This window comes from Mustela putorius, unplaced genomic scaffold (genome assembly GCF_011764305.1).
Source record: "Mustela putorius furo isolate JIRA1106 unplaced genomic scaffold, ASM1176430v1.1 tig00003845_pilon_pilon_pilon, whole genome shotgun sequence".
In the NCBI taxonomy this organism is placed as follows: Eukaryota; Metazoa; Chordata; class Mammalia; order Carnivora; family Mustelidae; genus Mustela; species Mustela putorius.
Window position 1 is genome coordinate 24,657,910 of NW_025421998.1, and position 27,510 is coordinate 24,685,419.

Genomic DNA, 27,510 nt, shown 5'->3' on the forward strand with positions numbered 1-27,510 from the left:
TACACATCATGTTAAAGGATCATTGAATTTCAAGAGTGACATTTAGGTAGAGCTTTCATAATTCTATGCAGAGGAAATATTTGAAGCAGTGGGAAATGCTAGCTGAAAGTACAGGGACAATTTCACTGAAGAAGAAACTTCACACATAAATAGAAATGACATCTGATACCCTTCAACAGTGGTCTAAGTAGTTTAAAGTCCATTCTCTGGGCAATGGGTACAGTTAATGTTTTTTTAAATAAATAAGTCATAAAATCTAATTTGTTTTTGGAAGATTAATCTGCAAGCTGTGGAAAAGATAAATGAGAAGGGAGAAATTCTGCATGCAGGAAAATTAAGAGACCATGGCAGTGAACAAGGTTCATTGGAATCAGAACCCAACTTAAGTAGAGGCAGTGAAAATAAAACACAGGAGACATATAGAAGGTTCATAGTGAAGTTAGAATTATTAAGAATTGGAAGATGATTGGGTGTATGGGAAAGAGTTTCAGGCTGGGTGACAGAAAACGTGGTGATGTAACACTGCAGAGATCAGGAACACAGTCTCAGAGATAGTGAAGTGGAGATGTGTGTTTAAGGCAGCAGAGTAGACAAGTCCACAGCAGTGGGAGATCACAGTGAGTCTATCTCAGCAGCACCTCCCAGCTCAAGAGCTGGATCCATGGAGAACCAGATCCAAATCTGGCTACCTGGAGCCTTCTAACCATGAAGCAAGTAACTTAACTTCACTAAACCTTATTTGAATTTGTTAAATGTTAAATATTAATTTTAGCCCAAAGTTCATTATTTTTTAAAAATCACATGAGATAATATAGACCCTTGACTAGTGTATAGAGAATTCTCAAAAATGCTAACTAAATTTATTAGTAGGCAGAAGTTAAAGGTAAAAATAGATTTGCAAGTTAACTCCAGAGGTGCCAAATTAAGCCCATGGAGTAGGATATGTTGCTAAGAAAGAGAAGATATAGGAGGAAAAGATGGGCTAGATCTAGATCTTTGTAAATGCCTACATTGAGAATGCAGACACAGCAAGGAAAACCCAAACATGGATGGGAAAAGGACAGTCAAGAAAATGGGTGTCTAATCTTTACATGAAAAAAATATATATTCAGAAAAAAAGGAATCATTGCAAAATATGACCTAAGACTAGAGATCTTAAATCTAGAGCTTTGTTAGAACCTTCTAATGGACCTCAGGATTGTACTCTTAATCTTCCCATTTCTGGTAAAGAAAAGAAGAGAGAGCTACAGTGCACTAGACACTGCTTTGTACAATCACCCACCAAGAAAGTACTAAGAATTGTCTGATAATTAGCTGATATTATGTGAGAACATCTAAACAAAATATTGTACACAGTAAGTGCTACAACATGGAAGTAATAATTATAACAAACCAAGGCTCTGTGTCTGGTTTTAAAAACCAGTGGGACATCTGCTTGGCTGCTACCATAATTGGCTACCAGCCTGTTGTTTTGTTGTGCTGGAAGGAGGACTTTATGTTCTGTGGATATTATTTGCTTTTGGTCCAGAGGGACCCAAGTTTCCATTAGATTACAAGCTCTATAGACATAGCCACATGCGTGCAAGACACTTGCACAACTTCTCTAAGTTACTTTAAATTTCTTTCTTTTGAGCACTGGGTTCTTTCAAGCTTTCTTGATACTTTTGTACGAATTGACTGTCCTCATGACCTTCTGGTCTCTGAGGTGTCACTTGATGTGTTATGACTCCACTTGGCGGTTGCTTTGAGAAAATTGCCTGTGATAACCTAAACAAAGATATATAATGTCACAACAGAACTGTTTACTCCTGTTCTCAGTGTACTTAATTCCACTCACTCACGTGTTCATTTGTGCAGTCTCTCATTCAGGAAATGTTTCAGCATCAGCTCTGTGCTGATCACTGACCTAGATGTATTCTCTCCTGTTATCTGAAGAGTCATGTTCTGTTAGGGTCTAGAATGATTTCTGGAATACCTTCGATTTAAAGATTTCCTCAATTAATTATTTTTCTTCCCCTTTGCTCATATACAACAACCACAACCACCACCAAAATCTCTTGATTTTATCTCCTAAGTATATTTTTGCAAATCCATGTGTTTTTCTTTTTTTCCCCTCCATTTTTCCTGTATCCATTTTAGGTCAAGCTACCATTTAAGTTAGTGAGAGTTGCCTTACTGGCTTTCCCACATCCATTCTCCCATTCTCACCTCTCTTCAATCCCAGCAGCCGTGCTGCTCTCAGAGTTTGTTTTTCCAATCTGTAATTCAGACTTGAGCATGTATCTCTCTGGATTAAAATTCCTCAAAGGCTCCCCATTGTTCTTGGGATAAATCTCTGCCAATATCTAAGATGTCTGGCTCTTTCCTAACTCTCCTGCATCATCTCCTGTTACTTTTCCCTATCCTCTCATCCAGCCATGTTGGCCTCCCGCTCTCGTCCTTCAGTGACTTGAGTCTTCTGGCTCCTTCCCTTCCATGGCAGGCTGCTTACAGTTGCTGCCTTCTTAACCCTTGAAAGCTTTCCAAATTCTTTGCCACTTAAAACCTACTCACCCTTAGATATTAGTATGTGTCTGTAAATCAGTGTAAATAAAAATGGTAAATAAAAAGTCAAAGTTTGTGCTCCCAAGTATCTTACTGTTTTGTGAAGAGAGCCAGGCATTATTTAAGAATTCATAATAGATGGTCATAAACTGAGATAAACTAAGGTAAACTGGAGCAAAGTGTAAAGAGATGTTACTCTGTAATAAGCTAAGCTGAAAGGTCACAGAGGCTTCCCTACACACACACACACACACACAGTCTATGTGTGTACACTTTAAACAAGTTGATTACAATACAAGGGCGTTTTCCAAATAAGTTTTTCCTAAAAACAAGGTAGCAAGGTTAATGTGTTGAAGTATCTTGGTGAATATTCTCATTGTTTTCAAGTGTGTACAGGGGTTTATGCCAAAATTTCCCAACAAGGCCACAAACTATTCCTTCCCTGATACGTTACAGAGCCAAGGATTCAAAACACTTTAGTGTTAACTCTTACACAATGGACAGAAATATAAAGTGAGGGACAAATCTGAGATTTAAAATTTGAATTTCTCTGAAGGGAACTTTTTAAGGCATATGTTAATTTAAAAGTCCTAAACGCATTCATCATGGAGTGCTTAAGGAGGAAGCCGGTTCTGTTACTAATATTTGACAAAGGCTACAGGATGATGCTGGCTGGCTGAAGAAGAAAGATACCAGGAAGAAGAATGGCATCAAAGCCACAGGACTGGAAGGGGTTGGGAGGACAGAAGACAGGAGTACTGTTAATGCCCCGTATTAATGATGTTGTGTGTATGTAGAGATGAACTGCTTGTTGTTCGGTGTGCAACAAAAAACAGATGTTTTGGTTTTCTCTGGTTCAAAAATTTAGACTCATCAATCCTTGAAAGAGGAACGGTTAGGGGGCATGAAAAGTCCTGGGTTTAACTGACATTCTGTGGTGAAGTGTTTAATTTTGAAGATAGTTGGTGAAGAAAGTTTCTGATGATTCTCTGGATAAGGGGTTAGAGGTCTTGTCCTAGATCATTATCCCAGAGCCATAGTTTTATTTTATTTTTATTTTTATTTTAAGTAGGCTCTATACCCAATGTGATGCTTGAACTCATGACCCTGAGATTAAGAGTAGCATCTTCTACCAACTGAGTCAGCCAAGTGCCCCTGTAGTCTTTTTTTGTTTTTTTTTTAAACTGGGTCTACCACTAGTATTTCCTTTTTCTCAACACCCCCTGTTCATAGATTGGTGCCTAGCAGGGAGTGAACAATTTAATGACGATGAATAGGTAATTCATGGAAAGGAAATTCAAGATTTCCTATTCTTATTTATAGGACATAACCCTTATCCAAAAATAATGGTGCTTAGAGTGTTGGAGACATTCTATGATATTCATTGTATTCATTGAAAATATGTGTGATCCTGAGTCCACTGGATTTTTTGTCTTCTCAATTCTTGGATGAAACGTTTTATAAATAAATTCAAGTAATAGACATTTTACACACATGAAAATTGTGGAAAATCATGGAAAATCTTTTTTTTTTTTTTTTTTTTTGGAATGAACAGGCTCACATTCACATTCTATGATATTGAAAATACCTCACCCCCCCCACCAGTCCCAACCCTCTTCTCATGTAAAATCTCCCCTGGTACTGGTTGGTTAACCTCACTGGCTGACTCTCTGCCCTGTGGATAGCCCTCCTTTATGCTGGTCATCCAACCTCCACTTGCCAGATGTGCCATTATGGCTGAGAAGTGGCCATCAGACCTGGCCCTCCAGGGTCTGCCAGGTCAAACTCTGTTTATAGAAAATGATGAGGACAAGTTGAAAAACATAAATGTAAGAGATGAGAAAGATCTCTGGCTAGAATTGTGCCTTACAGAACTGTCTTTCCCTTGTGCTGGAGACATAATGCTTCTGGGGATTTCCTGGTGCCATAGCAATACTCCACAGGGACTGTTTCCATCCTTTCCCTAACTTGGTTTTAAAATTAAAAAAAAAAATTTTAAAGCCTTGGGATCTCAACTAGGATGTCTAATCTAATACAGATAAAGCATGGATGAAACTCATTTTTAACCTGCAATTCTACTGTATGATGGGAAAGAAACTCGTGTAAGTTAGATTCTCATATGAGCCACTTACTAGCCATATGTCCACTGTCAGTATTTACCCTTTTAAGTTCCAGCCTTCTTTTCTGCAAAATGGGACCTAGAAATATTAACTGGATATGAAAGGATATTTTTGGATTAGGAGAAGAGAATGGGATTGTATGATATCTACTTCTCAAAGTGCCAAGAGCACAGTGCTCCATACATTGGACTTACTAAAACACAAAAACAGTGGTTTTAGTCATTGGAAAAAAAGAATCATTCTCCTTTGTGGGATGATAGGTACTACTAGGTACAGGTCAGCATCACTTAGAAAGTGGTAACCCAAAGTCCATTATTTTTCTCTAATGTCATTCTGTAAGACATACTATTAAAATATTTAGTACCTCAAAATATTTAGTACCACAAAATATTTAGTACCTCAAAATATTTGTTGCCTCAAAAATCTCAGGGGAGCCGTGTGACTTTTCTAGTTCCTCTGTTCACTTCTAATGTAGAATTAGATTCTTAAATTATGAATCCTAGAAAGTGATTGATCAGAAAGTTTGCCATCATATCTTCAGAGTCATAACTTTAATCATAGTTTTGCAGGCCAAAGGTAATCTTATTTATATATTTACAAATAGTACGAAACAAAATTCAATTGAAATCAGCTACATTACACAACTATATGGAAAGATTAACTTAAACCAAAGCACCTGGCAACCCATAACACTTTCTGCCTCACTAAGTCAACCAATAAAGAACCAAATTACTCCCCCACCATATAAGAGAAAAGATACTAGAGAGTTTACCAAATAGATATTCACATTTAAGGACTCGCCTGCAAAAGAAACTCAAAAAAAAGTTAAGTTATTCTTAATATTCACTATTCTGTTTCTTTTATACTTAACCAGAAAAGGAGATTTTGAGCTTGTCTCTATGCTATCACAACAAATGGTAATTATGGAGAGAAGCAAATTGATTACTAATGATTATTCGATTTCTCATGTTTCATAAGCACAGAAACTATTTTTTATGGGACATAAAAGGTTTTAATAGGAAAAGGATTATAGGTTTTATTTTCCTCAACTGAGGCACAAAATGAATGAGATTTTTCAAGTTAACTTTCATTCCATCTGGCTCAGGTGTCAGGGATCTATATTTATCTCGAGTTAGGCATGCGCCTGAAGAGCTGGAAGGCTCAGGATGTCAATGGCTTTCAGATGTCAGGATAACCTTAAAGACAGATGAATGGTCAAGACCCCGTGCCTCATTTCTGAGTTCTCAGCTGCTGTGCTGTGGAAATCATGTGTTTATTTTCTGCGTCTCCTCCTACAACACTGTCTCTGAAGCCACACTTCAGATCCTACTTCTAGGCAAGCAAGCTACTCCAGAAGTTGGTGAGCAAAATATTTTTACTTAGGGGTGAGGTTATAAATGTCTTTGTTGTGGAAGGGTTATCATCTAGTAAATATTAATAATTATTATTTTTAACTCTTTAAGAAGATCATACTGTCTGTTCTAATACTTTAGGATGCTTTTTTTTTTAAACATTTGTAAGCTTTCAACTAAATAGATGAATAGCCTTTTGACACTTAAACAATTCTACTAGTCTCCAAATTTATCTTTTGATATTTCCGTTTGCCCCCTTCATGGCTTTGACTTGGAAAGTATAAGAAAAACATAAATTTCTTATTTCAAAAGTGTAATTTTACTGGAAATATTATTCCTTCAGATTCTCTTAAGTTGATATGGCTTGTCCCAACCTAGTCTGTGTTATTTTAATTTCTGTTTACCTTCTTCTAAGCTTTAAAAATACTATCTTTTTGAAAAGGACACTAAAAATCAGACCAATTAAATTTTTCTCTTCCAAATTGGAAAAACTTTTATTTATTTTTTTAAGTGAGACAAGAGGTTGAATGACCTTTGTTCTTGGGACTCTGAAAATGTTTTTTGGCACACCATTAAGACTAACAAGTATATTTAAGAAATAATTTAAAAGATCAAATCCTCTTAAGCTGACTCATAGAAGGAAAAAAAAGTAAAAATCTTGATATATACTTACTGATCACTGGTGATAATACAAATTGTGCTGACGGTGGGAACCAGATAACTTACTTTGGAGGGAGGGGGTTTTGTCACATAGCAGAACTTTGCTACCTGGGGTGTTTCATAGTAAGGCTGTGTGAGATCAGAGAACACTGCAGAGAATGACAGAGGAGTGACTTACGCAGAAAGGAAACTTAAGGACATACTTAGCTTACAGACAAAACCAGATGCTGATTTAAAAACAGTCCCCTCTGACACCCCACGCTATTTTTAAAAGTTTCAAAAAGAATCGGGTAGAATTCTTTACCTTTAAGAGATCATTTCCTTTTGTTCTTTGGAGAAGTGGTTGTTTGGAGCTGTGCTGAATTCTGGGGCGAACATTCTGAACTGATGCTTACAAAAGTGTTAACCTCTCGTCCACTCCCTGCGTGAGAACTCACAGCTCAGGTGGGAAGTGGATCAGATGAAGAGAAACAGGCAACCTGACTTGTTCTCAGGTACACCTGACTAAAGAATGAAAGTGGGATTTGCAGGGCAATACACGAGACTCCTGTAATCCTGACAAGGAAAGGAGAAATGTTTTCAGATGATGTACAACGCAAACACCAATTATTTGGAATCTGATCCTTTTGTAAAGGACAATGACAACTTTGCAGCTAACTGTTTTGAGAGTTTAAGAAAGCAAACACCTGAGGATAATAAAACAATTTTCACCTGGGAAAAGTTAAGCTTTTGAACTCAGAAGAATCGTTGTCAGGCAAAAGTAGGGAGAAGGAAAAAGGTTGGGGGGACTATAATGTGGCTAACAAATCAGTAGTAAAGACTATTTAAGACTGCAGAGCAGGCCAGTTAAATGGAAGAATATGTTTTTCTTGGAGTGAAGAAATACATAGTAACCTACTGATGTTAATGTGACTGTGGTTAATTTTGCTTTTGGCACAAATGGCTAATTAGGATTATTCATTAAGGAATTTAATATTCTTAGTATTTACAAACTAAACTTCATAGGATTCTGAAATTCAAAAGAAATGCTTAAAATGAATGACAGGGGAAAATGTCTTTTATTGGTCCGTTGTTCATGTTTTTCATCGTTCTTTGGATGAAAACTGCTACGTGCATTACCACTTTCCTGCAGCCTGTAGGAAGTATTCTGAAGTGAGGAACGGGGAGGTGCCCGCAGGTGAAGTGACCTTGTGTTTTCATCGGGTTCCTGGAATCCTAAATTCTGCTGGGTTAAGTGTGATTCTCTCCATCATAAACAATGAACTGTTGTCAGGAAAAAGGAAACAGTCTAAAACTAACTTAAGTGCAGGGAGAATAAAAAATGAAATACAGTTTTATGAATAATTAGTGTTACCGTTTGTTGTATTGTAGCAAAGTGCAGAAATTGACTAAGCCACTAAAAACTTTTGTCTTTTACTAAAGACAGTGAGTCTATGCCCCTGGTTTCCCCATGAACTTTCTAGCCACTTCTTTATGAAGGCGAGTAAGGTGGATTCTGTTTTGTGTCTTCTGAGGAATTTAGCTGTGTGGAAATTGAGTAACACTTTAAAGAAGGTGCTTGGTGGTACATTGTTAAATTGTTTAAAATGTTTTGAAATATACCCAGAGACCTTTGTCACACAAACACTATCATCTGAAAGAGGAAATGACAGAAAATTGGCAAGCATCATTGAGGGGCATAGCAAACAGCTTGGCTACATTCGTTAAGGAGTCCAGAGTATCCCAAATAGAAAACCATTGTTCAGTGCTTGTGGAGTTTAAAAACAGAATAAGAACAGTGCTTTAAAAAAAAAAATTAGTTTCATCTCTTAATGTTGTTTTTCTCATTAAGTCTTCCAAATATAAATGTTACATTTTTTCCCACTTTAATTTTTAGGAAATCAAAAAATATTAGTAGTCATGTCATAGTTTTAAAAATTAAGAACACAGTCTAAACAAAATTCATGTGGAGGCCCATTTTGTCCTATTCTGGAATCTCATTATTCCATTTGAAATGTAACAGATGCCATTGTAAAGTGTCCTTCTTGTATCTCCATCTAGGAAGATTTAGAAACGAAGTAATAAGAGTTAATTTATTCAGGACACTGGCTCCATAGCATGGACCCTAAACACAGTATCTTTATAGAACAAGCATAAATTTGCAATAAGTGAGTGGGATCTTTTCAACAAGTGTTGTTACTTTAAGAGGGAACCCTAAAACAGCGAGCCTGATTGAATCAACTGTCAGTCACTTATTCGTTGTTGCATTCATTAAAATATACATATGAGTATTTATTCTGTGTCAGACGCTGTTGTAGGCTCTAGAGAACATGATTAACGATATTGTGCTGGATGTTTATAAGGATCCAGGATCTTTCTTCAGGTGCTTGTTCTCCCCCCGCACCCCCCCCCCACCCACCACGTTCTAAATTTTGTTTATATGGAATGAAACTTTATTTTTAAAGATCTTATTTATTTATTTATTTGACAGAGAGAGAGAGAGAGAGATCACCAGTAGGCAGAGAGGCAGGCAGAGAGAGAGAGAGAAGCAGGCTCCCCCTTGAGCAGAGAGCCTGACACGGGGCTCAATCCCAGGACCCTGGGATCATGACCTGAGCCAAAGGCAGAGGCTTAACCCACTGAGCCACCCAGGCACCCTAGAATGAAATGGTTTGATGGAAGTTTCAAAAAACCTGTTAACTTAGTAAATGATAAAGATGTGGGATGATTTTTGTGGACACTTTCCACACCACTGCACACAGACCCCATAATGAATCATCTCTCCTGAAGAAGATGGGCTGGACAGGTGACTGCTAACTTTACAGAACTGGAAGGAAGAGACTGGGCAGAGTTACTTCCTTTGCTAACTTTCCTAACTTCTTGTCACTGCCCCTATAGATAAGCAATGCATTCTTAAAAAGCTAAGGAACTAACAGAATGTAGAAAACCCTCTGGAATATGATCACATAACTGTGTATGTACTCTCAGCTTTGGGTTTGATAGCTCCTTAGGCTTACTTTGTGATGAACTATTTCATCTGAATGGGGGAACCAACACTCCTCTAAACCTTAGATCTGCCTCTTGGAGGGGAAAGGAAAGACATCGAGTTTCTCTGGAAACTTCTAGTTTCTGGGAGCTGTCTCCTTTTCAGAGCTGCTTGGTCAAAAGTTAAATCTAAGCTGACACATGGAGGGGCAGTTACAGAGCAGGACACAAGCTGTGATAACTATAATGAACAGTGATTAAACCTTCACTGTGCCCTCTGAGTTGGCCCTTTGGCGAGGCTGTAAACTCCAAGGAGGCAGGGGTCATTTGTAACTGAGCATCAGCGCTGCCCTGTGCCTGACACAGATTAAGCCCTTGATAGTTAGATTTTACTCCTTTATTCAATACTAAAAGTTTTACATCTAAATCTTTCCTAACCCAAAATGTTCACCTTCCACTAAGCGCTCTGACTAAAATTCTCAGAAGTTTTAATCATTTAAATGCATCTCTTATGCTTGGTGCTTTAAAAACAAAAACAAAAACAAAAAAAACACAACCAAATGAGTACAAATCTCTACCGCAAAGTGATAGATCTGTGCAGTGTTTTGTGTGTGAAATCCTTAGGTAGGCACTTTCAGGGAACGTTACCATGACGAGCACCACTCCTCCCTTCTCAGCACGACTGGGGTTTTGTTATTCTGTCATACAGGGTAGAATATCTGTTAAAAATTGAATTATGAAATGTAAAACTCAAGTATTCTGTAATTCACATAACACGATAATCTCCCAGTGGGTCAAGTCCGTGAAGTTCATTTATTTCCCCAAATGCCACTGATTTCTTAGTCTTCCTCCCACCCCCCTCTGTGGGCAAAACTCAGATATGCTTGTTTTGACATTCAGTCTGCAGTCTTTACTCTGTGTACCAAGTTTTGGAGAATAAGAGAAAATCTCTCTTACTTCTATCCGTTCCATTCTGCGCAGGGTCCAGTAGACATCTTCTAGATTTGCTAACCTGGCCCCAAGTACAGATTATGATTCCTTCACGTCTCACACACTTAATGGGAAACCACAGCAAAGAGAGAATCTGTTGTTCGCAAGCCTAGTCACACAGAACCCCAGAATCCTCCCTTGGGGTGGAAGGAATGGCCAGCTGGGGGAGAGGCATAATCATCCTCTGTTGTCTTCCTCTTGGTCAGGGGACTTCCTTCGGTTTTCCAAACCTCTGTATTGCATCCTTATCCTGCCCAACTCTTATAATCATTCAGTGACATTTTATGTTTTACCCAATGAAGTCAGGAAAAAAAGATTAAGCGGGGAAAATGGTAAATCCTGGTATTCAGAGGCACACTGTAGGAAGCTCACTGGGATGATGCCCTTTATCTTCTCCACCCCATTAGTATTCCTCTTAAGTAACAGAGGTGCCATTTTGTTTTTCTCTCTCAAATCTCCCACACAGAACTTCTGTACATAGTAACCGCAGGAACATTTCTGAAGCTGAAATCCTGTAGAATAAATAAAAGCAGTTGAAACTCACTGAATGGTCTTTTGTGAAAAGAAAACGACTTACTAATTATCTCCCATGGCAAAGCAACAGCTAAGAAGCTTGGCTTTTTTTCTGAGGTTTAAAGCTGGAAGTCGACTTTCGGCAGCCCTCCCAATGTTCACAGTTGCTCACAGCAGAAGCTGCAAACCTTAGAAGTGGGAAGAGTTCTTAGTATACTCTTAAACCAAGATCCACTGATTTTATAAGTGAGGACTCCCAAGGCCCAGAGATGTTAAATGAGCTGTTTATGCCATTGCCTTTGAAGTGCAATGGCATAAACAAAGCACAGGCTTTGAAGTGACAGTCTCCTGTTTCCTGGTCTTTGGTTTTTTAGGGCCCCATTCCCCATCAGCACCTACTAAGTGACCTTATCAGTTTTTATAGTTTTGCCAATAATCTACACATTCAAGAGAACGCAAGTCTGTATCTCGTGGTCCCAGTGCCTGCTGATCAAGGTCTCCATGTGGACACTTTGTATCCTGTGTTGAAAGTATCTGACCCCTTTAAACTTCTAGTTTTGTCTTCTGTTTCATGATGTGCATTTTACGTTCAAGATTCAACTGGAAGCAACCCCAGGATAGGTATGTCACTTACTATGCTTGGATCGATCCTCTTGCTGAGTAAAATATATATACATACATAGACTCTGCAAACACTTCTTAAACAAATGAATAGGTTGAATCGGTAATTATATCCTGCCAGTGAAACCAGAAATTATAACCGCTCTAATCGCAATGATGTAAAATAATTAGTATTTAATGAGAGGCATTGTAAACTGTTGGTGGAAACACTGTCTCTGTAGTCCAATGGAAGAGGTGTGAAATTTGGATCTGCCATTTCCCTCAGCCATGACCCTGGCAAAGTTGGTAAACCTCTCTGAGCTTCTACTTCCTCATCCGTAAAATGGGGATGATGAAAGTACCTACCTCATAAGTCAGTTGCTCAAAGTCAGCGAGTTACTGCATGCAAGGTATTTACGCAAGTGCCTTGTATGTGATAAGTGCTTAGAGGGATTAACTATTGTTATTTCGCATATTAATTTAGACATGGGTAGTGTTAGCCTCATTTTAAGTATGAGTAAACAGAGATTAGGAAACTGGCCCGGGATCTTGCAGCTAGTTCAGTGAAAATGGCATAAACCTAACCTCATCCCACACCCACATCTATTCCTAGTATTTCCTCTTCATTCTTTGCTTTCTTCTTGTTACTAGAGCCTGAAACATAGTACCCCTTCTTGATTTTTTTTTTTTAACTTTTACCTAGCTAATTATTCTGCAAGGCTGAGCTATTCCTGCTACTTTCTAAATATCTCTCCATCTCTACTAAATATTTCTGAAATCTTTCCCAACTACTTCCTTCCAGCCACTACTTTAATTCAGACCATATAATTTTCTGCCTGGGTTATTTTCAAAAGATTCCTCTAGGTTTCTGTCCAATCTATTCTCCACATCGTGCCAAAGCCATCTTCCTAAACCTAGATTTTATTATGTATGCCTTCCCTAAAATTCTTGAGTAGCTCTAGATTGTTTTCAAGAGAAATTCCCAAGAGAATGAATTCCTGGGTCTTCAGGCACACAACTCAGTCTGGTGTGGGTTGTGGTAGGACTTCGCGTTGTCATCTGTCCCTGTCTCTCAAATATCCCGTCTTGTCTTTCCAAAACCCATATCTGGGACCAAAGCTTTCTCAAATAGCTATATTTACTCAGTATGGTTTTTGTTTGTTTGTTTTTTGTTTTTGTTTTTTTTTAAGATTTATATGTTATTTTATAGAGCTCAAAGTGAAGGGGCAATAAGAGAAGGAGAATCTCAAGCAGATTCTGCTGAGCAGGGAGCCCAATGGGAGATGACAGATGGGGCAGGTGCTTGATCACATGACCCTGATATGACCTGAGCTGAAATCAAGAATCAGAGGCTTAACAGATAGAGCCATCCAGCCACCCTGTCAGTGTGTATTTTCTTATGGAGATTATATATATTCACATACATACATATATAATATATTTATATTTATATTATTTATATATAAATAAATTTATATGTACTTTATATATTTATAAATGCATAAATATACTTTATGTATTTATAAATATATAAAGTATATTTATATATAAATAAATAATTGATATAAATAATATGAATATTTATATAAATAAATAAATATCTTTTATCCATTTTACCCTTTCCCACTTGCTTTACCCGGACCTGTATTGTATACCTCTCAAGTAAGCTAACAATTTTTTCACCAAAATGTCCTTCATCACCCTTCCTCAATCCACTATTCTCCCAACCTCGGTGTACGTGTCACAGTGTAAAATAATTTACAATTATTTATAAAATTGTACAAATACAATTATTTGTAAAGAGACAAATGTATCTTCCTAGCCATGCCTTGAGCTCCTGGAGGGGAAATAGCAGCTTTTTGTTTTGTTTGTTCTCCCATTTTTCCCAGTCAGAAGTCCAGACTTAGACTACCTCAGACTACCTTTACTCTTGCAAAGGCTACAGAAACATTTCCCAGTGTCACTGGAGAAATGAAAGTCGAAGTAAGTGAGAAGCAAAGTTAATGATTCAGACGATGATAGGGAAGTGGCTTCAGAAGTATTCTGGAGCTTTCAAGAATGAGGAAGAGTTTGATAGGGGAAGTGATCCAGTATTAGAACCTGCAAAAGTGGGTGCCTGGGTGGCTCAGTTGGTTAAGGGACTGCCTTTGGCTCAGGTCATGATCCTGGAGTCCTGGGTTGGAGTCCAGAGTTGGGCTCCCTGCTCTGCAGGGTGTCTGCATCTCCCTCTGACCCTCCCCCCTCTCATGCTCTCTCTCAAATAAATAAAGTCTTTAAAAAAGAAAGAAAGAAAGAAAGAACTTGTTAAAGTGATTGCAAAAAAGCCTGAAGCAAGAATTTGTGTATCTCCTGGGCTGTGATGTGGTGAAGGGAGCGGAACCAGAGCTGGGTTCAGGTTGCAAGCATGACCACTCAGCAGGTGCTTGCTATGTGGGCAAAGGGTGAAGGGCAAGATAAGATTAGGGAAGGACAACACTGTGATGGCTGGGCCAAACTCAGAGTCCGCTGGACAAGCAAGGGAATGTTGGAAACTAGAGAGTGAAAGGTATTATGTCCCACCACTCCGCTCAGTTTTGACAGCTGCTTCAATCGGACTTGATTTAGCACAGTAGTTCTCAAAAAAATTGGTGTATATGTGAATAACCAAAAATGTTTAACTCGGTTCTCATAATGCCTGCTTTTAAAAGATCTGTTGTTATGTGGCGTAATTAGCCTCGTCATCACCATCATCATGACCGCTGTTTCCTTCATCTCCTCTCACATCCTATACTTCCCACCTTACTGATCACCATTAAAATTTGATCCCTTAATATACAAACTTTATCTTAATCCCTTTAAGAGGTTGTTTAAAATCAACCTACTATTATCTTGATAGCCCTTTATTGGGAGAGTCTTGGTTCTCTAATTATATGGTGCTGTTTCTACGCTTTGTGGCAATTAGAATTGCATAGTATCTTCAGTGTAGTGGCTGAGACGCCTCTCCCTTAGTGGGATTTCAACATACTTGGGATGCCTGTGTGGCTCAGTCATTAAGCATCTGCCTTCGGCTCAGGTCATGATTCCAGGATCCTGGGATAGAGCCCCACATTGGGCTCCCTGCTCAGTGGGAAGCCTGCTTCTCCCCTCTCCCACTCCCCCTGCTTCTGTTTCCTCTCTTGCTGTGTCTTTGTCAAATAAATAAAATCTTAAAAAAAAAAAAAAAAGACTCAACATACTCTTCTAGCTTCTCTTGAAGCAGAACTATGAAGCTCTTCATTACTTCAATGTCCTTCAGCTCCTGATGGGTTTCTCCTCCCCTGCCCTGGCTTATGTGTCTCATCTTGACCTATTCTTTTATTCTCCACAGTTGCTCTAACCTCAAAATCATTGTTTAATGCCACTTTGCAAAACTATAATCATCTCTCTTGTTCCTCATCACCATAGTATCTTCTAATTTTTCTTCAAGTTCCATTTAGTCTTCTACAACATTCTCTGGAACCGTGGTACTAAATCTATCAGAGCCTCCTGATACCAGGGGCACGAGAGCCAGGCTTTTGAGATAGTTCATAGTCATTGTGTTTTTCAGCCAAAGACAAGCAGGAACACACCTGCAGTTGAACAAGTTGAGTTGATTACTCATTGCAGAGGGCAGAGTGTACCACAGGGGACCAAGGGTGACTCAGATAGGTGTTTGAAAGATTCTTACAGAATTTGGACTTCGATTGGGTGATTGGGTGGCAGAGGGCAGGGAGAGAGGGCAGTGGCAAGGAAACAGCTTTGCCCTGAATAGAATATTGTTGGGAAGCAGGGTAATTTTACAACTGGGTGTCTAATACAGCTAATCTAGGAAGAGGCAAGATGAGACTGGCAGAGGCTGTAGTTGGCACAGAAACAGCGATAACCTTTATTAGCTGGGAAAGGGGTTGCGTCTTATCTTAGTGTTCATAACTGGTCTATGTTTATTTATTTTTAAAAGATTATATTTATTGGAGAGAGAGAGAGAGAGGACACAAGCAGGAAGGAGGGGCAGCGGGGGAGGGAAAAGCAGACTTCCCGCTGAGCTGGGAGCCCCATGCAGGGATTGGATCCCAGGACCCTGGGATCGTGACCTGAGCAGAAGGCAGACACTTAACCAACTCAGCCACCCAGTGGCCCCGATGATTGGTCTATATTTAGACACAATTACAGAGTGTTTTGTTTTTGTCATGACCCACCGTGATCATAGAGTGGCCATGTCTAAAGCTGATATTTGTGAAATTGTTCCTGTTTGACAAGCAGATACTAAAGCCTGGCTCTTGAGTACCAGGCCAGTGTCCAGAGACAGCAAGACCTACCTGTCACATAGCAGTGGGTGAGGTCCTGACATCAGGGGCAGTTTTCTCTTTCTCGTGACAAAATTCTTTGTTATTTCACTGATGAAACCTACTTCTATGAAGTCCACTTTCCGCTACATTGGTGATAAGATTCTAATAGAGCTTCTTTGTAATTTTCTTCCTAAGCCCTAAGGTATGGTCAATGCACTGAGTATTTTAATACAAAATTTTATTTATTTTATGCTAGCTTATTTTTTTATAATTTTATTTATGATTTGACAGAGAGAGACAGCAAGAGAGGGAACACAAGCAGGGGCAGAGAGAAAAGCAGGCTCCCTGCTGAGGCTCCCTGCAGAGCCTGATGCGGGGCTGGATCCCAGGACTGTGGGATCATGACCTGAGCCACCCAGGCACCCCATGCTAGCATTTTGATAGTTAGTAAGAACCACAAGGGATCAATCTGTGTAACTATAATGCGTACCAGTTTCGGGAATTGATTCATTTCGTGGCACTTGTACCATGAAAATGAATTTGTTATGTAAATGAAAAAATATACCATTGACCGATGTGAAATAAATGGAATAAAATCTTAATTTCACTTAGTGAAAGTTACTTGTGGAGAAATTAGAGGGTCTTTCCACTTAGTGCATAGGGGAAGAGCTTAATTAATCAGATTGCAGAATCTTGGAGTTGAGAATTACTATAAATCAAAGTATTTCTGGAAATAGATCTAAGTTGAACTTAAATAAATGTGGTTAAAAATAAATATGCCAAACTTCTACTTAGATATTCTAGATGCCTCCTGAAATAAACGGCATAATCTTACTTTTTCTTTTACATAATAGACTATCATTGTAAGTTTTGCTTGAAAGAATATCTAGGAAGTGATTCAAGTTCATGATTGAATAATTTTCAATATTTTAGTAATGTGTGGATTTAAGATAATTAGAAACATTGACAAATACCCCATGCTTATAATTTGCTTTAGAACTTGTTAGGCTTCTGTAGAGGAGGTGTGGGTTGGGATGGGATAGGTCATGGGGGCGGTGGGGAAAAGAAGAGATAAAATACAAATTAAGCTTGATTCCATAGGTCACATATGGAAAAAATACTTTTCACAATGTAATATTTAAGACACTTGGAATATTGTTAAATATACCACTTGTTTTATATGTACTTACTTTTTAAACATGAGACGCATCATAAATCCAAGATTTCAGTCCCATATGTAAGATTAAATTTCTCCATCTTTGGGTGTTTTTTCCGATTAGTCTTAAAATAGAATAAAGGCAGTACAAAATAGAGATTTGTTTTTCACCTCTGCTTTTTTTTTTTTTATCATATTATCTTCTTAACAAATAGAAGTTATTTTCATTGAACTTTATAGAATTTGCCCTTTAGTTGCCCTGAAGATAGGATCTAAACAAAGAAAGATGTGCATTTTTTATTTTCCCAGTAAGATTTACCCTTTCGCATGATCCTATTTCATCTTTCCTGTTTTCAAGTGAAACATGTAGCTTTGTTTTATGGAAGCCAGGAATAATAATTTACCTAATGGGAAACTGTAATTGAGAAGTTAAAGCTCCAGTTAAACATTTCAACTGTTAATTAAGCAATAAGGCTTAAGTCTTTTTAAATATTACAGATATCTGTTAGGAGCCTAGGTGATGTGGGTTTATTCAAGTCTTGTACAACCACTGGAAGCACTTTGGATCCTGAAATTCTGATAGTTCAGTGGTTATAGCAAGATCCTGATAACTGACTTGATTCCTTATTTATAGTAATAAAAGAGAAATAATACCAATAAATATAAAAATATCCATTTGTTACTTGGGAAGTTAGTATTCTTGGACAGTGTTCTTTATTTTATGCAGGGTCAAATTTGCATAAATGTACTTGTGGATATGCATTTTCTTTAATACTGCTGGAAGTTTGATACAGATAAACATTAATTACTGATTTTTGTAATGGTCAAAGTAATTACTGCTTTTTGTAATGGTCAAAGTATTTTTGTGTGCTCAGTTTAGCAAGAGATACCTATTTTAAATGGAAATAAAAGAGGATTAGGGCCACTTTCCTTACCTGAAACATTCCTGCACTTGGTGTATTTCCGCAAACTGCTCACACATCACAGGTACTATTAAAACAGTTGTTATGACTTAGGTCAGAATAAAATGGCAACTTTCTCCTCCTGCCTATATCTAATCCTTGTTTCTCCAGAGCATATCAGGCTTAGGGGCAAACCGAGGTGATTGTTTTTAATTGCAAAAACTAACCAGATTATTTCTTGGAAAGTCTTCGTGTTTTCCACCGGCTTAAATTCTCTTCCGTTCTTTATCCTGTAGCTCTTTAAACTGTCCTAATGCATTTATGTTTTGTGCACCACTGGCCAAACAAGACACTGTGCATATGTACACCAAAAAGCAGGTGTACAATCTTTTTACTTATTGCTTAACAACATAAGTTGTTAAGGTCCTTCTCAAAGATACGCAGACTAGACTGACCAGTGTGTCCTACTCATTGGTCCATGGCCTTCATAATAGAGCCCTCTGTCTCTTGACCTTTGTTCTCCAACCTTAGCCCCTGCGTCTCTCCCTGACCCCCCACGATGCTGCAGGGCTCCCCCAATTCTGCTCGACCTTGTGAGCCATACTGCAGCCTGGGGAAAGTGAGAAATCAGGAGTTTAAATGCTTCTTAATAGCGGCTGAAGGCCGTGGGTGCCCTGGTTATCTGCTTTGCTATTTGTTCGCATTATATTATAGTTGGCACTTCAGCCGGTGTAAGAGAAATGCTCCATCCTAGGTTCCTTGGGGTGTTAGTGTTTTTGTCTCTGCCTTTACTGGGGCTATTGGTTCAGCTCTTACTCCGTTTTCTATACTTCTCCTCTTCCTAGCCCTGCTGTTCTGCTCTAGAGCCCGGTCAAACAGGCTTTCCAGGATTATTCCTCCCAGTTAGGAGGAGGACTCCAGGGGCTGGCTTCTCAGTTTGATGACCCTCTTGCCGCGGCTGTCGCCATAACTGCAAATATTCCCACGACGCCCTGTTCTGTCTAGAATGACTCTGTCTCCTCCTCGTTAGACCGGATACAGAGCCTCGTGTTGTTCATTAGTCTTCTGTAGACTTCCCTCCCAATCTACTGCTTTTAGTACAACCCTTTATAAGGGAAAACTCTTATCTTATCATTTCCTCTACTTACAGTTGCTTAATGAGTCTCTTCAGCTTACAGAATAAAATTCGAGTTTCTTAGAAATATGCAGGGGGCCTCAAAATCTTGTTTCCACCCATTTTCTTCACTTTTTGCTGCTTCCTTAAAAGTGATTTTGTGGTCATTCCCTTCTGACTTCGAATTTATTCATACTGTTCACTTTGCTTGTCCTGCCTTTTCTTCCTCTCGCATGATTGGAAAATATCTACTTATCCATTGAAGCCCTTCCTTTAATGTATAGTATATCTCCTCTCAACAAAACCATAATCTATTAAACACCCTGTTTTTACTCCTCTTGTATCCCAGTGCCAACCTCAGTGTCTGGATAAAATCAGTGGCCAGTAAGTGTTAAAATGAACATATGAGTAAATAAGTTTCCTAATACGTTTCCTCCCTTTTAATCCAAAGCTTGGAACTTTCTTTACTTCTATTTTTTATAATTTATCCCAGAAAATCTTAGGAGAAAAGCTTTATGAAAACTCTTGGAGTTTTCCCCAATAGCAATTCCTAAGTGTAAAATTTATATGGCATTAAGTAGATCTGAATTCAAGTCTTAGTTACAGTTTCATTCCCTTGGACAAATTGGGCAGCTCTCAGTGTCTCAGTTTCCATCTGTAAAATGGGTGCAAAATTATTATACAGTTATGATTTTAAAATCCAAACTATACTAAAACAGTTGGAACTCTAAATGTTTTTTTAATATCCCTCTCAGGTTCAGAATTAGAAGACATGAACTTCGTTTCCTGTTCTCTTACTGTCTGTGATAAAAATAAATTTTAAGTTCCCCTCTCTGCTTTTTAGCTAAAATGAGGCAGCTATACCAGATGATCTATAAAGAATCACCCAGTCTAAGTTTACTTGATCATCTGTCATCTGAATCTATTTCCTCTTATGTATATATGATTATACTATAGTTTCCCAAGTATGTTTTTTTAGTTTTTTTGTTTTAATTAATTTTTTTTTTAAGTTTTCCCAAGTGTGTTTTTAAAATTATTGACAAATGAAGATAATTTCAGCAGGGGAAAGTATTCTACAGGATAGGTGTCTGGGAGCTGGTATGCAACAGGCTACAATATCCTGGTCAAATTCCAAACACAGAAGTAAATTTTGGTGTGTTGATTTTCTGATCTACAGGCTTGTGTAGCAACTATTTATAAAGACTCCCAATAAAATTTTTAGACTAAATAGGCATGATGTCAGCAAGAGAGCAGTTTTAGAAATTTCTAGCACCCATTCTGTCTCAGACACATCAATCTGAACAACTACCTACACATGAAAATACCTTCACAAGAGCTAAGAATTCCAGGTGAGGAATTACTGTACCTGCGTGAAGCAGGTATCCTGTTTTTATAAAGATGTTGAGACTGTATTAGATGATCTCAATATTTTCAGTGAAGTAAAAAATAAAGCAGTTTTCTGAGAAGATAAATTTCCTGGGAAACTCTTGGGAAGATCAAGACACAGAAAAAATGAGACAGTGCTGGTAAGAAACCCAAGGTTAGGAAGAAAAATTAAAGGATTGAAAGTCCTTACTGTGGACAGCTCAGTTCAGATACAGTATTGTTTCAAAATGTATTTGATTGGGGCACCTGGATGGCTCAGTTGGTTAAGTGTCTGCCTTCAGCTTAAGTCATGACCCTAGCATCCTGGGATCCGGCCCCGAGGTTCAGTGACAGGAGATCCAGCTCCTGTTCATTGAGGAGCCTGCTTCTCTCTCTCTGCCCTTCACCCCACTATTGCTCACTCATTTGCTGACTTTCTCTCAAATACATAAAATCTTGAATAAATAAATAAATGTATTTGATTACCAAATGAATGTGATTGAGCAAAAGTCAAGTAGTATTTTAGCACCTAAAGAAGAACAATTCAGGGATGCCTGGGTGGCTCAGTTGGTTTAGTGGTTGCCTTCAGCTCAGGTCATGATCCTAGTGTCCTGGGATTGAGTCCCACATAGGGCTCCTTTCTTGACAGGGAGCCTGCTTCTGCCTCTGCCTGCCTGTGCTCTCTCTCTCTCTCTCTCTCTCTGACAAATAAATAAAATATTAAATAAAAAATCAATTGCCCTGGTTTCCCTGTCTTCTCCCATTCCTCATGTCTCCTCCCAGGAGAAGAATACCTTGGACTTTTTCTAGATAACATACCTATAGTGTTAATGCTTGATTTTTTTTTTTTTAATTGTTGTCTTTTACACATTAGCCTTTGATTTGCTCCTGTGGAAAAGGAGGACCTCCCTTTTATTGTATATACACACAGACCCCTCCCCCCAGTCACCCACAACCCCCACATGTATACCTTTTCCAATCCAATCAGGGTTCCATCCTGATACTACTGACTGCATTCATATGTACATTTTCTGAAAAGCAGAGCCACAAGTTGAGAATGAGTGCTTTCTTTCTGGTCAAATTTACCTTTTCCTGGTGATGCTAATTGCCTCCTTCAATCTTCTTTCATCCTCCTGATCCAATATTACCTTTCTACTCCCCCAAGCCTCTGACATAATTCTTACCCTGAAACTGCCTTTAAATTTCCTCATGGAAATTCCCTTTTTGTCTCTCAGTTGTCAGACCAGCTATTTCTTCAATCATCTGTCTTCTGGTTTCTTGGTTTAACTTCCTTGCTTTGGTGGAGTTTCTGTTCTGGGAGTTCCTTGAGCTCCTTAGGAAAGGGTAAAAAACAAATTTGGGAACTTGCAGACATTAAAATGACTTTACCCTCATTCTTGAAAACCTGTTTGCATATAGAATGACAGAGATCATTTTCCCTCAGATGTTTGAAGAGATTGCTCATGTGACTTCTAAATTCTCAGTGTTGCTATTGAACGTTGTTGTCTTTCAGACTTGGGTGTGACCTTACTCCCAAGCCCACCAGAGGCTTTTAAGACTTTTGTTTATTCTTGGTAGTCTCAAGGCTCATGAGTACAGCTAGCTAGGACACGGCAGGGGCCCTGTGAATCCACTGTGCTATGGCTAGGTGACTTCTTGCGCTCCAGACATTTCTGTCCCTCAAGTCTGGAAAATACTCATGAATGCTACCCTTATTCCTTCATTTTCTTTCTGGTTTTATTTTGCTTTCCCTGGAAATGGCTTCATGTGGATGTTGCCTCTGCTCTGCTCCAGTGATGATGCTCTCATGACTTCTCTGCGCAGCCAACACTCTGACTCAGACACTTGAACGGCTCTGCTGACTCTGCCATTTCTGTGAGCATCACTTACATTTTCCAGATTGCTCCCTTTTTTCCCTCTCTGTGATTTTATGATTTTCTATTTCACTATTCAGTCTAAAGACATTAATCACAAAAATATTTAGTGTTTTCTTTATCCCCTTTCATTTTATTTATCCTTATTGTTTGCTTGTCTGTTTTAAATTTTGTCTTGCATGTCAGGTGTTCCTCAAATGTCTGATGATGGTCCATTTATATTTAAAATGTTGGCAGATAAATAAAAATCTCATTCATGTGGGTTTTCTCTTACCAATAGGATAGCCACTAGACATAGGTTGTTCTTGAGAATTCACTTAGTCCAAAATGAAATGTGCTGTTTTTTAAAATTTTATTTTATTTTATTTACGTTCAGTTAATTATAGCATATCATCAGTTTCAGAGGTAGAGATTAGTGACTCATCAGTTGTATATAACACCCAGTGCTCATAACCTCATGTGCCCTCTTTAATGTCCATCACCCAGTTACACTATCCCCCACCCAGCAATCCTCAGTTTGTTTCCTGTGGTTAATGAGATGTGCTCTAATAGTAAAATAAACTTGGACTTCTAAGACTTTGTATAAAAAAGGCAAAATATCTCATTAATAAAAAATACTATAATTTTTATTTTGGTTATTAAAAAATAATGCACTGTAACACTATAATACAATACATATGATATTTATACATACAGATGATTATAATTGATTAAAATGATAGTACTTGTGATGTTGGGCTAATTTATATATTAATATGAAAATTAATGTCACCCATTTATGCTTTTAATGGGCACCTGGACATTTCAAAAGTATAACATGAGGCTCATGGTATACTTCTATTGGTCAGTATCACTCCAGAGGAATCAGGTAAAGTCCCAGCCATGTCGTTGTCCTCCTCCACGGCCCATCTCCACTAGGACGTCCTAGCAACACATTTTCTCTTACACCAGTCAGCTTCCCCAGAAAGAATCCTGTCACTTCTGGCTTGCTAGAGTTCTGTCACTTCTGGCAATCGATAAGGAATCAGTATGTAGAATTTCACTTAAACTTATCGCAGCGTGGATCTCCCTTGTGCCCATACCTGGGCCTCCTGCTCTTAAGCCCAGAATTCTCTGGCTCAGTACCGCCAAAGAGAAAAGACTCCACCTCTCAGCAGGGTGAGGAGGGAGAGAGAGCGGGCTGATTGGAGTGTGTGGAGAGAGGATCTAGGGTATAGGACTTACAAAGATACTCAACCAAATTATTCCCTGCTTCCCATGGCACCCCATGCTGCTAATCCATGGGATCCAGACTTAAGGGACTCTAGAACAGATTCCTTTTGCTTCTCACTGGCCTCGTGTTCTAGGCATAGGTGCTGAGAATCTGATGCTCTAGGGTCTGCTGAGCCATTACCATTGGTCCATTTGCTTTCTTATTATTGAGTTGTCTCTGGCCTCTCTCATCTAAATACTTGGGCTGAACACGTGCATTCATGTTTTTGTAAGCTCTGTTAACTTGCATTTTAATGAAATTTCAAGTGCAAGTGAAAAAGCATACGATCTGCCACGCTGAACCAAAAGTCTTAGAAGCACTTCATCTTTGCTTCTTCATTCTTTTCCATCAGGTTGTTCTCAGGCATTTAAGTCTCCTATAACCCGGTCTAAATATACTTACCTCTACCTGTAGATATATCAAACCAGGCATAGTTTGTTCATACGCCTTTTTTCAATCATGCCAGTTACAGTGCTAAATGCTTTGTGTAATGACCTAGTTTTATTTTCTGAGAATCCTACTTCCTTCTACTTGGATCTCAGAGTTCTGCAAATATATTCTTAGAATTCCATGTGATTGTTTCCTACAACTTACAGTTTTTTTAATAGGATATAATGTTGTTGGGACATACTAATCCAGCTAGTTTTGTCCCTCCCATGCTCGTCATTTGAACTGCAAAATAGGAGGCTGCAAATCGGGGAAGGGCCTTAAGTGGAGGCAAGAAATGGACTTTATGTGACTCTTGAGTTTTTGTTTTTGTTTTTTGAAGATGTATGTATATGACAGAGAGAGCATACAAGCAGGGGGAGTGGGGGAGGGAGAAGCAACTCCCTGTTGAGCAGGGAGCCTGATGTGGGGGCTGGATCCCTGGACCCTGGGATCATGTCCTGAGTCAAAGGCAGAAACTCAACCAACTGAGCCCCCTAGGCTCCTGTTTCTTTTTTTAATTCGAGAGAGAGAGAGAGAGAGAGAGGGAAAAAGCATGAGCGAGGAGGAGATGGGCTGAGGGAGGAGGAGAGAGAGAATCTGAAGTGGACTCCACACTGAGCATGGAGCCCCAAGGAGCCCCACATGGTGCTTGATCTCATGACCCTGAGATGATGAGCTGAGCCAAAACCAAGAGTCAGATGCTTAAGGGACTGAGCCACCCGGTCACCCCAACTCTTCAGTTTTAATAAAGATCTGGAAAGCAGTCATGATCAGCCTGAAACATTTTTCATCCTCAACATTATCCTAAGGCAGATAAAAGATCATTAAGCTTGGACTGGAATGGGAAAACAGCAGCTTAGATGTGAAGGAATCCCAGAAAGTTACTGTGGTCTCCCTTACAGTAGACCCATTGACTAAGGCAAGCTTTCTCCCCTTTCTCCCCTCAGGTGAGTAGGACACTCTTAGAGCTGAGGTGTGGCTCAGAGACTACAGCCTTGGAAAACACTGTGTCCTTCATGGCGCCAGAGCCGTGGTATATCCGTGGTGTATCCGTGGTATATCCTGGGCTCTCTGTGACATATAGGCAGCTGTGTTTAGAAGCACATTCATGAAGACCCTGGGACCCTAACAGTGTGCTCAGGGTTCTAGAAGGTTGTGTAACTAAGCAGAAGAACAACCATCATCTGCCAAGTGCTCATGGCCGGGGAAAGCCATAGCCACCATTCAGAGCGGGTTCTGTGTTCTCATCTTTTCCTCTGAATCTAACTCCTACTGAGAAACCTATTGTTGAGAGTTTAAACCTGAAATGACTGAGAATTGTTCAAAAAAGGCCGGGGAGGAGTTTCTTGAAAGTGCCAATATGAAATATGCTGGAGCAAATTGAATGAAGACTTGAAATAAAAAATAAAATGTAGAAAAGAAGAATTTCATTTCTGCACACCTGAGTCAGTGATTTTGAAGCTCATTTCCATTTCAGTAATAAACAGCTATTCCCAGAGTCACCAACTGTGAGAGCTCCCTCTTGCCAAAACAAATGGAAAAGTCTTTGAAGTTTACCAGGCCTGCTTCCCTTTGTTGTGTAGAAGTGAATTTTCTATTCTACATTCCTTTTGTCAGGATAGACTGTTCTCTTTCCTGGAGGGATGGAAACTTCGACTGGATTTTTATTTTGTTTTATTTTTTAATTTTTTAAAGATTTTATTTATTTATTTGACAGACAGAGATCACAAGTAGGCAGAGAGAGAGGAGGAAGCAGGCTCCCCACCGAGCAGAGAGCCCAATGTGGGGCTCGATCCCAGGACCCTGGGATCACGACCTGAGCTGAAGGCAGAGGCTTTAACCCACTGAGCCACCCAGGCGCCCTGTATTTTTATTTTAAACTTTGATTTTATTTTGAAACCTTAACATGGAACATTTTCTCCCTTTAAAGTAATACACACCCTTCTAGGTGACGGGTGATCCTGTGGCATTTCTGTGGTCTCTGGTTCAAGCTGATGGCACGCACACACACATACATAAGCAATTTGATCACATAACTGGTTTCAAGATGGTAAAACAGCATAGTGTTCTAGTGGCTGCTTCCGAGAAAAGGTAGCATTTCGGAAGCTGATCATTGTTTCCTAATAAGTATTATTTGACAAGTGCGTCGGTGTTCCTCCATACTTGGCCCACTGTTTTTGGAGCAGTCTGCTGCTTGTCGACGAAAGCACCCCCATTGGTGTGGCCTGGGCTCAGCCCTCTTAGACCTTGAGCCAGAGACTTAATCTGTGTCCGTCATTTTGTCCCTCTGTACTTGGGTACTTTGGCTATTTCTAATACCGGGAAAACAATAATCCTTCAGATGGTTGTGAGATGTAATAAGACCCCTATCAAGTTCGTGGAATGGTGTGTGGTCTGTAATGAACACCCTCAGGGTTAACACAACACAGTTTGGGTTTTTCAGAAAGAAAATGTGCTTTTGATAAGATGACCCTTTCACAAATGAAATACAGTGTGATTCTACAAGAAATAAAAATGATGATGTGATTAGTTAAAAAGTCAGCCCGGCCTGCAATCAGATTCTGGAGATAACTGCAGTGACTTTTGAAATTACTCATGAGGCAAAACTTTGGTTTTACTTAATCTTAAGGCTGAAGGGGCAGGAGGTTCCATTGAGGCAACTAGACTAAAATAATTATTTGCCCGATTGTCTCATTCTAGAAGCTTGCCCATATATCCGAACATTTATCCGTGAGTTTAAACTTAGAAGCTCAGTGATGTTTGGAGAGAAGAGGAATCCAGTCCCTGCCTCCGGGGACTTTGGGAGTTACCTCTTTGGTAGAGGACAAAGCAAGACTTGACTTTTTATTACCTAATCCAGTTGAGCAATAAAGAGGGAGAGACTCCAGGATAAACTGCCTGACAGAGGTCACAGGGAGGATTGCTTGCTGAGAGAGTGTTGTGTTCTCATTGACTCTTTGTCTTGTTAGGAAAGCCTCGAAGTAAATGATTATGACCAGAGAGCATTTTATTTGGGTGGCACCTGTAGGAGTTTAGATTTTAAAATGAGTGATCTGGAGTTGGGAAAAGACTTTTAAAGTGAGGGAAATAGAGGTGATTAGGGGACAGTCAGCACTTCTAGAAAGCCAACTTTTTGACCTAAGGCTGCAGTGTAGGCTCTCCATATTTTAAGAATGTTTTACAGTGAAAAATAGGGGAACTAATACATTTTTCTTTAAGAATTTTTCCTCTGTGCTTCCAAATGGAAACAAATTTCACCCCTCACCCCTACATTTAATTTCTTTAAATAAGAATACATTGCTTAAGTTTCTATCTTTTGTGAATTAGTATTTGTACAACCTCAGGTTTCTTGTTTCCTGAGGCATATGAATGTTTGCTTTCTTTAACGCCTA

General features: G+C 39.0%; 1 protein-coding gene across 1 annotated transcript in view; it reads left to right on the top strand.

Annotated features, from left to right (window-relative positions):
• The first annotated feature begins 5,871 nt into the window (after nt 1-5,871).
• Nucleotides 5,872-27,510, top strand: part of CD36 (CD36 molecule) — an 81,589-nt gene continuing 59,950 nt past the window's right edge. The window contains exon 1 of the mRNA XM_004739616.3: nt 5,872-6,024. The gene's annotated coding sequence lies outside the window, so the exon portion shown is untranslated. The remainder of the gene's footprint in view (nt 6,025-27,510) is intronic.